Here is a 13,859-nt window from a genome sequence, read left to right as displayed (position 1 = left end):
TTGTGTGTATGTGTGTGCATTACGTGTGTGTGTGTGTACTTGTTTTATTTATCAGGGTAAATACTTAGGAGTGGAACACCTATAAATGCCCAAAGAATAGATGTATGCTTAACTTGATAAGAAAGTGCTGGCTAGTTTTCCAACACGGTGACACCATTGTACACTTTCACTGGAAACATGAGAGTTCTACATCCTCACCAGTCGAATGTCGTCAGGCTTCCAAAATTTTAGCCGTTCTACTGGGTGTGAAGCGATATCTCATTATGGTTTATTTGCATATTCTTTATGATCAAAGATGTCACGCACCTTCTCATGTGCCTATTGGCTATTCAATATATCTTTTTTTTGGGGGGGGGTGAAGTGTCTGTTCAAGTGTTTTTTCCATTTTGATTAGGTTGCTTATCTTTTTATTATTAATTAATAGGGGTTGTTTATATTTTCTGGATTTAAGCCCTTTGTCAGGTATGTATTTTGAATATTTTCTCTGGGCTTGTGGTTTACCATTAATTTCCTTAATGCTGTCTTAAATGATCATCACATGTTTTAAATTTTGATAAAGTCTAATTAATTATATTTTCTTTTATGTTCAATGATTTTTTTTGTCTAAGAGATCTGTGCATACCTCTAAATAAGGAGGATCCTCTCTATAGTTCTTTTCTAGAATCTTTACCATTTTAGTGATTGTATATTGTTCTATATATGGTGGAAGGAAGGGATAGAGGTTATTTTTTTCCATATGTTTGTCCATTTGTTCCAATACCATACTATAAAGACTTTTCTTTCCTCAATAAATTGCACTGGCACCTTTGTAAAAAAAAAAAAAATCAATTGACCACATATATGTTGTTCTATTTCTGGATTCTCTAGTCTGTTCCATTGATCACTTTATCTATCCTGAATGCTAAGACTGTACTATCTTGTTTATTGTAGGTTTATAGTAAGTCTTAAAATCAGATAGGATAAGCTTTCTAATTTTGCCCTTCTTTCTCAGGATTGTTTTGGCTATTCTAAGTCCCTTTGCATTCTTACATACATTTTAGAATTAGCTTGTCAATTTCTTGAAAAAATGTGGTGGCATTTTTATTGGGTTTGTACTAAACGTATAGTTAAATCTGGGGAGAATTGACATCAACATTGAGTTTTCCAAAGCATGAATGTGGTAAGGTTCTCCATTTATTTGGGTCTTCTTTAACTGTTGCCCTCAAAATTTTGTAAGTTTTGGGCAGAAATCTTGCATGATTTTTGTCAATCTACTCCTACTTTGTGACATGCTCTTATAAATAGCATTTAAATTTTTCATTTGCTGTTGGTCTGACTGTGTAACTTTGGGTAAGATATTTAAGCTGAGTTTATTTTAACCTATAAAATGTGAATTCATGTTTTCCTCAGAGCAAGGCTAAGTATAAAAATATACAAATAGTTTTTTTGGGTTCTTTAAGTATTAAATTGGATTAATGTATAGAAAGTTCATAAGAATACATGGTATATTAGAATTCTTTTGGTCAAAAGTGAAAAAAAAAAAAAACTAACCCAAACCGGCTTAAGTAATAGAGGGGATATTTTGGCTCATATTGAAAAATCTGGAGGGGGGGAATGGTAGTCAGCTTTAAGCATGACTAAACCAATATTCTTTGAGTTTCCTCATACATCTCTATTTTCTCACCTCTTAGTCTGTTTTCTTCTCTGTTCATTTTATTCTCTGAAGGATTTTCTTTTTTTTAATTCTTTATTTAAATTCAATTTAGTTCACATACACTGTATCACCAGTTACCAGGTTAGAATTTAGTGATTTGTCAGCTGCATGGAACACCCAGTGCTCATTACATCAAGTGTCCTCCTTAATGCCCATCACCCAATTCTCCCTCACCCCCCCCACCAGTTCCCCTCCAGAAATCCTCAGTTTGTTTCCTAGAGTTCAGAGTCTCTTACGGTTTGCCTTCCTCTCTATTTTTGTTTTCTTTTTCCTTCCCTTCCCCTATGTTCATCTGTTTTGTTTCTTAAATTCCACATACGAGTGAAGTCATATGGTATTTGTCTTTCTCTGACTGACTTCTTTTGCTCAGCATAATATCCTCTAGTTCCATCCATGTCGTTGCAAACGGCAAGATTTCATTTTTTTTGATGGCTGAGTAGTATTCCATTGTATATATAGACCACATCTTCTTTATTCATTCATCTGTCGATGGACATCTGGGCTCTCTGGATATTTTGGCCCTTATGGACATTGCTGCTATAAACATTGGGGTGCACGTGCCCCTTTGAATCACTATGTTTATATCCTTCAGATAAATACCTAGTGGTGCAATTTCTGGGTTGTAAGGTGGCTCTATTTTTAACTTTCTGAGGAACCCCCATACTGTTTTCCAGAGTGGCTGCACCAGTTTGCAGTCCCACCAACAGTGTAACAGGGTTCCCCTTTCTCCACATCCTCGCCAACACCTGTTGTTTCCTGAGTTGTTCATTTTAGCCATTCTGGCCCGTGTGAGGTGGTATCTCATTGTGGTTTTGATTTGTATTTCCCTGATTTCTGAAGGCTTATGGAATGGGTTCTTACAGCTACCAGCTTACCATCTCTCTAGTTTCTGGGCCAGTGGTAAGGAGAAAGCATTTTCCCTAGTTGCTCTAGCAAAAGTACACAGGTCTATTGGACCATTCCTGAATTGTGGCCAACAGATATGTTGCTCCTGTCGATCCCTGGAGCTGGGAGTTGGGTCAACTTTACCAAAACTAAATGGAAACAAAATCATTGAATGGGGGATATGGTGTTTCCAAATCTGAGTGGTGTTTACAAATGAAGGAGGAATGGGAGCAGAGAGGCAAACGACCAATATCTGTCATAACTTGAACATAGTAGCCACAGAAAACATGACACTGTATCCTATGGCATTCTGATTTTTCCCCGTTCTCGTACTCCCGAGGCACAGGAAACTTGGTCTTTCTGATAGCTTCTAGTCTCCTATTTTCAAGCACTAACATCATCTTAAGCTCCACTATGTGAGTGGAAAAAAAACTGGGGTTTGTATTGGAACTTAAGAGCCTTTTAATGATCGTTTTAGCTCTCTGCTTTGTTTCTACTGTGCATTTAGCTAAAAAGAGCAGATTGGTGCCATAAATACAATTGCAGTGTTGCTAGTCTCCTCCACCCCCTCCTTGAAAAAATAAAAGAAGGGCTATTTATAGCAACCGTAAACCAGAGTCAAGTTCAGTAATAATACTGCCACACAACCTTTCCCTGGAATCAAGAAAGGCCAGCATCATTAAAAAAAAAAAAAAAAAAAGGAGCTTCTGTTTTGATGAAAGCTTATAGAAATTTCTTTTCTTTTTTAACCTCAGAAGAGAAATAGCATTTGGGTATCTTACTTGAGTCCAGGGCATATAAGAAACATATCTGCAATGTGGCTAATGTAAGGTCTGCAAAATGTTTTTTCCTGCTTTTTAAAAAAATCTGATCCCTTTCACAGTAAATTCCAAAGCCCTGAAGATGGCAAACAAGACACTTTAAAATTTGTTTATGTTGCTTCCCTATATATAGTCAACGATATCCACTCCCCTCCACCCCCCTGAAAGAATTTGCACCTTCTCTTTTCTTGGCCTGAAATACCTTTCCCTGCTTCATTTGGTTATTTGGTTATCTTCTGAGATGATATCACTTCCTTCATGAAGTCTTTCTAACATCCCACTCTGTGTTAAATGCCCCTAGCTGATGTCCCCCTAGCATGCTGTACTTAACACTACCATAGCATGTATTGGAATGCAGCATAATGATGTATGGCCTTCACGTGCCTATGAGTTGCTTGGGAGTAAGTTTTGTTTTTGTTTTTTTTTTCTTTTTGTTTTCTTTCTTTGCCAATGCCGAGCATTATGCCTGGTATAGCGTAGACAATCAGCAAACGCTTTTTGAATAAAGGAGTAGAATCTGAATGTTAACATGAACTTCAACGAAAGGGCCTGTGAGAGGCTTATATACTTTAGGTATTAACCTTTGAAATTTTGTGCATTCTATATGCTAGTATATTTGAACACATGATGTCTCTAGTAAGCTGGGTGGAAATGTTCCTACTGAACATTATTCAAAATTTTATTAATTTGAGAGCTTTATGTGTATAGAAATATTAGCATATACCTGGCATATGCAAGCACTAGGAACCATTTGATAACAATGGCTATGTAATAATTTGTGTTTGAAACTCCCAGAGCTTATGGCACAAATATATTTATTTATTGGAAAAAATATAGGAATAAACTGAGTTTTAAATAATATATAATACAAAAAATGAGCTACTTTCCATTCCTTTCATTGGGGAAATAATTACTGCTAATTGAATTTATGATTTCTGACATTTTGTTTTACTTTTAATCATGGGTCAGTTTTAAACAGGACTCATACAGGCTGCCCCTCTGCATAACCTGAGAATCAGGTGCATCGGGATGAATTATGTGAAGTTCAATAAAACTCCTGTGCGCCCATCCACCTGCCCATGCCCTTGGTTTTTAATTCAGTTGACTCACAGCTCCTAAAAGGCAGCGTCTGTTCTGATTTATTGTCATTCCCATTGCCTAGCACAGGGCCCGATATATAAAAGGAAAGCCATAAATGCTTGTTGATTTAAAATGAACTATTTTGGCACTATTCTAGAAGGAGAACCGATGTTTACCAGGCCGTTTCTTTAGTGCTAGCCATGTCCACTGCATTATCTAACCTACAGCAATCTCATGAAGCAGGTATCACCATTGTAGAATGGAGAATGTTGAAGTGCAGAAAGGTGAGTAACTGATCAAAGATGATTCAGGCCCATCAGATTCCAACGTTGACAGTCTATCCAGTACACATTAAAAGGGATATTTCTCTTACTGGGCTGTCATGAAGATTAAATGAGTTAATGCATGGAAAACACCCAGAACAGTGCCTGGAACATAATAAGCAATGCATACATCTTTGCTGTTCTTCTTATTACTTTGCTGTTTCTCAGAGTAGATGGTAAAGAATTGTTTGTTGATTTTTTTCTTTATGCCACACTCAGTAGAAAGGACATTGTCATTAAAATAGAAGAAAAACAATACCCTTTTAGGTGTATTCTTTCTTGATATGTTTAGCATAGTAACTTAAAATAGTGCTTTAAGACTTGGTTTGGTTTAACCCACAAGACTACTGGCATCTTCACCAAGTCCTTGGTGAGCAGCTTGTGGGCAGTTACCATCTATATATTCCACTTTCTTCCAGCCTGTACTTGGGAACTGCTGCACCTGTTGCCCCTGTTGGATGTAATGGGAATTTGCCCAGTCTCTATGGTTGACTTCGTTCAACATTGAATAGAGAGTTTTACACAATCCTCTTCCATTTCTATTATTTGGCCAACTCAGTCTCCTGCATTCCCTTCAAAGTCTGTAATCCTAACCCCATTTGAAAACAGAAATCCCAGGACTCTGAGATCAGTCCCAGAGCCGAAGGCAGACGCTTAACGACTGAGCCACCCAGGTGCCCCGTGTTTTAGTAATCTTAATAGAGTTGCTTGGTGAGCCTGAACTTCCTACTAAATGAGTCATAAGCTTTTGGTGGCAACTCTTCTCACTTCCTAGAACTTTGTTAAAGTTGGAGAGACTTGAGCCTCTCCCTGGTCCTTGCCTTTAGATGTCCTGGTCACATCCAGAAGTGGATAGAAACAGTGGTACCAAGGGTGGCACCTCCCTCCTACCTTGCTGGGAGTTTCCTCTGATCAACCGTTCTCCCAAGATTGCATCCTGCCAATGACCTCACCAATTTTTTTGTCTCTATGGAAATTGCTATCTTTTCAGGAGGAGCATGACAGCCTCCCTTTGCTCGGGCTTCCATTTGTACAGAAGCTGTTATTACGGAATAAGTTTAATGGGTCGTGAATTTTGTGCAGAAAGGGAGGGTCTCTCGATGACTTTGTATGTACCAGCTATGGACGTATTGGCTCCACAAGGAGTGCATTAGGCTAAATATTTTTAGTCCATTGACTCTGGGGGTAATAACCCTAAATGCTTCATTAAATTTTCATGGGTGAGTGACAGAAGCTGTGAGGGGAAAACAAAAAACAAAAACCCCAAATCCGCCACATTACGTTTATTATTACACAGCTGGAGGACAGGAGGGTGGTCCCTAAAAAGGATAAAAATAAACTTTTTGAGGAACTGTTGCCTGCTTCTTCCTTCCCTTTTTCGGCCGTGCTCCAATGGGCAACACTTGATCTGATTTTTTTTCTCTCCCACATCCGGCATTCTGGCGTCTGGAGACAGGTTATAGAGACAGGTTATACCACGACAGACATTTACTGAAGTTGAACCCAATCTCAGGGTAGAAGAATTTCAGACCAACACAGTATTTTCTGCAACTCGGAAGCTTTGTAAACTAGGGCCCCAGGGCGGGAGCAACTGACACTGTCCTGGCTGGGGCCTTCTCCCGTGCAGGTCGCGTGTTCGACTGGAATCTGCAGATTGTCTTCTCCCGAGCATCCTGAGAACGCGAGTCCCCTTCCCCTTGCCCAGTTTTTCCTGGGGAGCCTCAGTGGAGACGCAGGGCTGCCGACCCAGCGTTGGCCGTTGGGAGCTAGCGCCCCCTCCCGCGAAGGGGCGAGGGGGCAATGGGCCCTCGACGAACCCGCCTTTGGCTTGCCCCCCGGGACACTCTGTACTTGGGAGTGCGTAAGTTTGGAGGCTTGGATAAGAGTCGACCCCAGGGGAAAAATGAGGGAGGTCGGGAGGGCGCCGCTGCTGCTGCTGCTGGTGGTGGCGGCGGCGAAAACCACTGGCTACTTTGTGAAAGCCGAGGCTGGGAGCTTTGACCCCTTCTCTCCCTCATGCGCTCCCCGCGACGCGGCTGGGGCGGGCACCCCACGCCCTCGGCTCTGCTCGCCTCCGTCCGCGCCGGGATGCGAAGTGAGCGCAGTGGCTCCAGAGGCGCGACCGCGAGCCGCGGCGCCCCCGCTCGCTCGTTCGCTCCCTCTGCCTCCACCCCGTCGCCGCTGCGACTCGGCTAAGCTCTCGGAGCGCGCTCAGGCGGCGCGGAGAGCGCCGGGGCGGGAGCGGGAGCCGGAGCAGCGAGGCCCGGACGAAGGGCGCGCCGCAGGGCTGCAGGGAGGCGGTGGCCGGGGAGCCTGCAGGTGAGCTACGCCGTGGCGCCTGGGGGGCGCGGGGGCGGACGGGGCGGGGGCCGCGGAAGGAGGCGGGGCTGCGCGCGGGGCGGTCTCCTCCTCCTGCGCTGACGCTGGCCCGTGGCTCCCGGGGAGGATGGACCAAGCGCGGCGCTCGCCGGGGCTTCCCCGGGCTGGAGAGCGCGCCTGAGTGCCGCCGCCCGCCGGGCATGGGGAGCCGCTTCCTGCGCGGCTGCGGCAGCGGAGGAGGATGCTCGCGGCGAGCGGAGGTGAGGCGCGGCGGGGGCCAGCGCAGCCCCGAGTTCAGCGCGGGCAGGTACCGGGGGAGGAGGGGACCCGACGCCGGACGGCTCCGCTGGGGCCCCGGGCGCGGAGGAGGGTTCCTGCGGCGCCCGTCGTGGGAGTTTGGCTGGGTTGTTGCGGGGATGGCGACTGCAGTTTTCCGCCCGCTCCCTCCTCTTGCTGGGGGGAAAGGGGCGACCTCTCCTTCCTTCTGGCTCTCCCTCACCACCCTCAGTCTCCTTACTTCTGACCACGCGCGTCTTCTCTCCCGACGTCCTCACCCCAAACACTAGTCTCTCTCCGAGACCCCCTGCTCACTCCTCCGTGCCGCCATCCCAGCTCTATCCACCCCTGAGCCCTCTCTTCTACTCCAAAACCTCCCCGGTGCTTCCGAGCCCATCTCCCTGACTTCCTAGCGGCGTCCCCGGGCCGGACCTTCTTCCCTACTCCTCCGCAGAGCTACGGCTCTGTCCCGAACTGTGGAACAAGCGGGTCTCTCCAGCTAATCCCTGCCTTTTCGCAGACACCCTCAGAGCTGGACCCCGCGTCTCCCCGGACCCCAGCCCTTCCTGATTCTTCCGTCGACTCAGTTCTCTGCCGCTCCCCGCTCTGTCCCATTTCCCAGGCTTCCTTCCAGCCGCTCCGATACCTCTTCTCCCTGGCCCGCCCCTCGCGGTTCCTTCTCCAGACTCGACGCTGTGCCTGGGAAGCAGAGCTCAGGGTTTTTTGTTTTTGTTTTATTCCCTACTGGGTAAACTTTAAAATCCCCGTGGTTCGGTTCATAAAGAAGCCCTAACAGGAGGGCTCAGCCGCCGAGAGAACCTGGACGCAGGGAGTCAGAGATGGGGGGAGATTGTGTCGCGCGTCGGAAAGGGGCCGTGGGATGATAAATTTCAAAACGAGGTGGTTGCTGCAGCCGGGACTTTCCTCTCTGGCTGGTTTCATCCCGCGGAGTATTATTGTGACCCCTGGTGGGAGGGCGCGTCTTTTCTCTTCACTTTTTAAAGCGCCCTTCCCCCCCCCCCCCTGGGGGGNTGGTGGTGCTGGTGACCGGACGGGGGTGGGGGAAGAGCGAGTCGGCACGAGGGAAAGCTGCTTGGAGAGGCTGATGCCACTTGGCTCCTGCGTTGCTTGCTCCCGGACCCGCCAGATTGTGTATGTTTCACTCTAAACTACTCGCCACCCTCAACTGCATCACACAAGTCCTCATTGTTGGGGGTCTGCCTGGGCACTTCCGCCTCGGCTCGGAGAGTCTGAAGGAGTGGGGGTGGGGAGGCCGGGGGCGCTTGGCGATCGAGCGCTGGCTGTTAGCTGAAGGCGCGGCGGCGGGCGGAGCGGAGAGCGCCCCGGCGCGGGCATCCGTGCGCTCGTGCGAGTGTCGGAGAGCGTGGTTGCTTGCCCGCGTGGGTCGGTGCCTGCGGGAGCATTTGGAGGCCGGCGCACGACTGGGCCTTAGGTCGGTTAGGAAGAGCCGCGAGTTGAAAGCTTGCCGAAGCGAATGTGCCTTTTGGTGCCCGGGAGCTTAGCGGTCAGGCGGTTGGGCGGTCGGGTGAGCGAGTCCTCCGAGGTGGATGCTGCTACCGCCGCTCCAGCGAGTTCCCGGAACCCGAGCGCGAATCTGCTATCGCGTCTCCCGCCCTCCTCTCCCCTCCTGCTGGCCGGTTTCACGCACTTTCACAATGTTGATGGTTTTGAATAAAGGCCTTGTGGGGGTTCCGCTGACACTGCATAACACTTTAACATGTTTTCAAGTAATCATATAAATTAAAGGTGGCTTACGTTCAGAACCCCCTAATTATCCGGTTCACGTTTGTACATTTATGTGCCAATTATAGGTCTTCAGGGAATCCATAAAATTATAAACCATCCCCACCCCCTGAATTAGCACGCATTGTTTTTATTATCTCAACAATGAGTGATTCTGGATGGAACCCTGAATTGCACAGACAGGAAGATAGATGTGCGGGGGATGGGGGAAGAGAGCTGGGCCGGAGTAGGAACACTCCACAGCACCCCCCCCCCCAATCTCTCTCACTTCCTATCCTGACAGGGCTCGGTGACAATTCTGGAACCTGAAAGGGATCAAAGATTTTCTTGATTTCCTATTGAGAAGGGCAACCTAATCAAAGCTGTATGAAAGTCAACTTCTAAGCAATCAGAAATTGTCTGCTGATGTCCTTGATTGAAACCCCAGCATTCAAATGGAGTATTGAAGAACTCGCAGACATAGCTTTTGAAGCGCTATTGTTCTTTTCCATACACAGAGGCCCTCATAAAGGTTTAGGGAGTTCAAAATGCTGTGATTTGAAAGACTGACATTGTAACTATTTGGTGACGCTGAGGGGATCGCAGGGATGAGAGCAGAGGCCGAGGTGGGAAGTGCAACGTGTTGCTACTGTCTTCTTGGGAGCAGTGCGGCTATCGAGTGGGAATTCAGTTCTAAGCATCAAGTTGGCAATTAAATCTCTTCCTAGAGCAGATTTAGAGGATGATTTTTACTAGGTTTTTTTTTTCTTGGTGGTTTGCTTAAGGTCTGAATAGGCATATCTGAAACATTTAATCATGTTCATTGTATTCAACAACAAAATCTGAATAAAAATTACTTATTGTTGATGAAGCTCATCTCACAAGCTGTTTCACCGCATGTTTCATTTGCAAGACACACCATTGTGGGAGGCTGTGGGGAAGAGATGCGATCACTTTTTGTTCTTGTTCTCCTCCCCAGGCCGGAGAGGAATCTGCGTCCGCCCTCCCCTCTGCCCTCCAGAGTCATTTCCCTTGAAGGGGTGGGGATTTGGCTTGGTACCTGATAGGGCCGTTCCTAAAAATTGCACTTGGTGGTTTTCAGATGCCTGGAGCCACCCTGCAGGCAGATGAAGAATCTAATTGAAGCAGCATTTCATTTTGATAATTCACTCAAGTCAAACATTTTGGTTTTTGCAGGAATTTAATCCGTCTCTCAAACTAATAAAGCTAACCAAGCAAGAAAATCACAGTTTATGTCTTTTAGATGGCACTTAAAAAAGTTGCATACATTGAAGGCTGTTTTCAGGAACTTTCAATGTTGTTTAGGGCTTACTGTGACAAAGGATGTGCACTGGTTAAGTAATTGAGGATAAATCACCTGACCTCTCAGAACCTCTGTTTCATTATTTGCAGAACAAGGACGGTATTATCTACACCTGTGTTCTTTGAGTAATTTGATAGGGAAAACTGTCTGATCTGGTGCTTTGACATATAACAGGATCTCAGGGGTTTGGTAACTTTTGGTCATAGCATGGAGTCCTGCTAAGGAGAGAGGATATTTGGAATTGAAAGGCCAGGATTGAATCCAGGTACTTTCTGACTGATGTTCGGTAAGTCACCTCTCTTATTAATAAAAAGAGGAATAGTTTACCTTTTTGGAGCACTTACTAAGAGTCAGGTACCCTTTTAAGCACTTTGCATGCATTAGTTTATTTAATCTTTAAATAACCATAGGAGGCGGATAGTTGTGTTCTCATTCCCATTTGATTGATAAGCAAACAGCCTGCAGAGAGTTGGTAACTGGTCAGAGGTCACAAAGCCAATAAGGTATAGAACTAGGGTTTGTTTGTTTGTTTTTTATAGAGAGTGCACGCTGGTGGGGGGGCGGCAGAGGGAGAAGGAGTGAATCTTAAGCAGGCTCCACTCTCAGCATGGAGTCCAGCGTGAGGCTCAGTCTCACAACCGTTGAGATCCTGACCTGAGCAGAAATCAAGAGATGACATTTAACCAACTGAGCCACCCAGTTGCTCCTAGAACTAGGATTTAAATCCAAGCTTTCTGGTTCCAGGGTCTGTCCTCACCATTGTTGCCTCTGAGTGGAGGGGTGATCCCAGCTATCTCTCAAGGAGGTTGTAAAACTTAACAGGGAAGAATGGAATAGATTTCCTGCAGGAGCAAATTGTAGATTTTGCCCAGGGTCAGATGCTGTAACACAACTTGAGTGTTGTTCTGTTATCAACAGGGCATTGGGCTGGTGGTAGACATTTTGAACACTAGCAACTTCATAACAGGTATTGGTCAGTATGTTCACATCTGTCTATGCTGTTAAAGTATTCATTAAGTAGGTATGCAAAAATTGCATTACTGCTGTTGTCTGTTACCAACTGTGATAAGCAGAGATTCTTAAAATTAAAAGGTGACATAACAGGTGGTTAAAAGTCTGGACTTGAGTGCTAGACTGCCTGAGTTCAGATCCCACTTCCTCCAGCCCTGCCAGCTGTGTGCCAGCTGTGAGGTTTTGACCAACCTCTCTAACTTCTCCATGCCTTAGTGTCCTTTATGATAGAGCAACGGTACCCACCACCTAAGACTGTTGTGAGGATTAACACTAAGTGCTTAGAACAGCAGCGAGTATGTAATGCTATTTAGCTAGGAAGGTTATCCTTCAAATGAAAGCCACATTCTTCCTTTGATAATGAAAAGGTCTCTGTCATTGATATCCTGAGGCCTAAGTATCCTAACAGTATCTGTTTTTGTTTTTATTTTTTTCCTAAGGGGGAGATAGGGAGAAAGAGATACAGTTCAAGATTTCAGGCAAAGGCTTTGTGTTTCTTAGCTTATTGGAAATATTTCCTTGAATATTTACCTTCTTTTTAGATACCCTTTGTGAAGGGAATTGGGAAGTACATATAATGCTAAAATCTCCATGGAATTGCCCTTTTCAGTAACTGTTTTGAGGAAAATAAAGTGACTATTTGATTGATTGGATTCTCGTCATAGAATAGTCAACTCTCCCCATTTACAGATTGGAAAACAGATCAGGTCGGAGGAAACACACAGCTTTACAGCTGAGAGACACCGTTGGAGGAAACCCAGAATTCTTGGGCTCCTTGTCCATTGCTCTTTCCTCTGGATGAGATTGTCTCCTATACCAGGATAGAGAAGTAGCCTGAAGTACAAATAAACCTTGAGGCAAGGGGAGGTATTGCCAGACTAAGAGCAGGAGCCAGTTAGATGTTCTGTACTAAAAAAGTGTCCAGTGGGAAAAGAAAACCCTTCTTCTGGTTAAGTACACTTATGTCCATGAAAACTAGCACTGATTTCAGTTAATGAAGTGCATATCAGGATATGAGCCCATGTTACACACACACACACACACACACACACACACACACACACATACGTCAGTTAATGACTGGAACACTTCTGTGAGGTTAAAGAGCAAACCCAGATGATTGGGTTTCTTTTTCTGTGAGATGTTCTTTGTGTTTTTCTTCCACTTAGTTCTCAGATGTAGGAAGGTTTTGGTTCAGGAATCATAAAACTCCTCTGGCTTCTGTTTCATGAAATATGCAGCATATTCTATTGGAGGGAAATTGCCAGCTTGCTTCTATTATTATTATTATTATTTTTATTTGAACCCAACATATAACCAATCTACAATGCCAGTGGGGGATTCTCATAAAGAGAAAGGAAAACAAATAAAATTCTGCTGAATAGAGCAACTCACAGCTAAAATGATACAAGTTTTGTGATGGCCAAGATGGGTTGTTTAGCTTAGAGGTCGAAAGTGAGAGGAAGGCGGTCCCAGACAGATGTGACAGTTCAGGGTGAACCCCAGTCCCTGTTGACCACCAACAGTGAGTCTTCCAAAATCGTCAACCTGGTATGTTGGCTCTGAGATCCAATTTCTGACTCTCTCGGTCAGTCTCTGTGTTTCTTGACTGGGCGCTTGTGATCTGTTGGTCAGCCATCCATCAGTCAGTCTTCCTCTCCCCCTCTTTTGTCTCTTCTTGTTTTTGGCTCAGAGTTTGTCTCTCTTTCAGTCTTTGGATCGGTTTGTATCTGTTCTTGTTAGTGTCACATTTGGTAGTAAAGACTGAAGAGTTACGAATATGTCTTGGGACTGTCTGAGAAATTGAGGAAGCTAACTAAGGTCATGCACATAGACATCACTTCTATGCCCATTTAACACATAATTGCTTGAGCACCTACTTCGTGTCTGGCTCTGGCTCTGTGCCTGGCAGTGTGAACAGTACCATGATGCAAGGGTGCAGTCTCTGCCATCTAGGCACTCTGCCTCGTGCATAAATTACTGCCACAGTGTGAGATACAGTACAGAAAATATCTGCACAGCACTAGAAGCTTCCAGAAGAGTAATTTATTACATCTGAAGAAAGGAAATGGAGGGGAAGGCTTCAAAGAAGAGATTCCATTTCAACTGGAAGCTGAAGGTCGACCAAGAATTTCTCAGGACTTGAAGGCATCCAGACCGGAAGAACTGTGTGGGCAAAGATAGGTGGGCATGAAGGTTCATCTTTGGTTTGGAGACAGTCATAGTTGGGGTGGCTGTAAAGTACAATATGTAACCGAAATGGATTATTTTGTAGAGCATTTTCCAGATTGTGTTCCAAGGAACGCTAGGGTTCCCCAAGATGGTTATGAGTATTTCAAAAGAAAGAACATTCAGAAGGAGAAAAGTTCTAGGCCCCCAAAAGC

The 13,859-nt window shown here is 45.2% G+C and overlaps 1 protein-coding gene across 12 annotated transcripts in view; it reads left to right on the top strand.

The window, feature by feature from the left end:
• Nucleotides 1-13,859, top strand: part of DAB1 (DAB adaptor protein 1) — a 1,110,909-nt gene that overhangs the window by 709,601 nt on the left and 387,449 nt on the right. Inside the window, exon 1 of one of the 12 annotated variants that reach the window (XM_034653301.1) lies at nt 6,897-7,121. The exons of 10 other annotated variants lie outside the window; for them this stretch is intronic. The gene's annotated coding sequence lies outside the window, so the exon portion shown is untranslated. Of the gene's footprint in view, nt 1-6,896; nt 7,122-7,215; nt 7,382-13,859 lie in introns of those variants that run through there. One more of the 12 variants, XM_034653298.1, reaches the window with a different exon arrangement.

Source organism: Ailuropoda melanoleuca, chromosome 2 (assembly GCF_002007445.2).
Source record: "Ailuropoda melanoleuca isolate Jingjing chromosome 2, ASM200744v2, whole genome shotgun sequence".
Lineage (NCBI taxonomy): Eukaryota > Metazoa > Chordata > Mammalia > Carnivora > Ursidae > Ailuropoda > Ailuropoda melanoleuca.
This window is presented reverse-complemented; position numbering and strand designations above follow the sequence as displayed.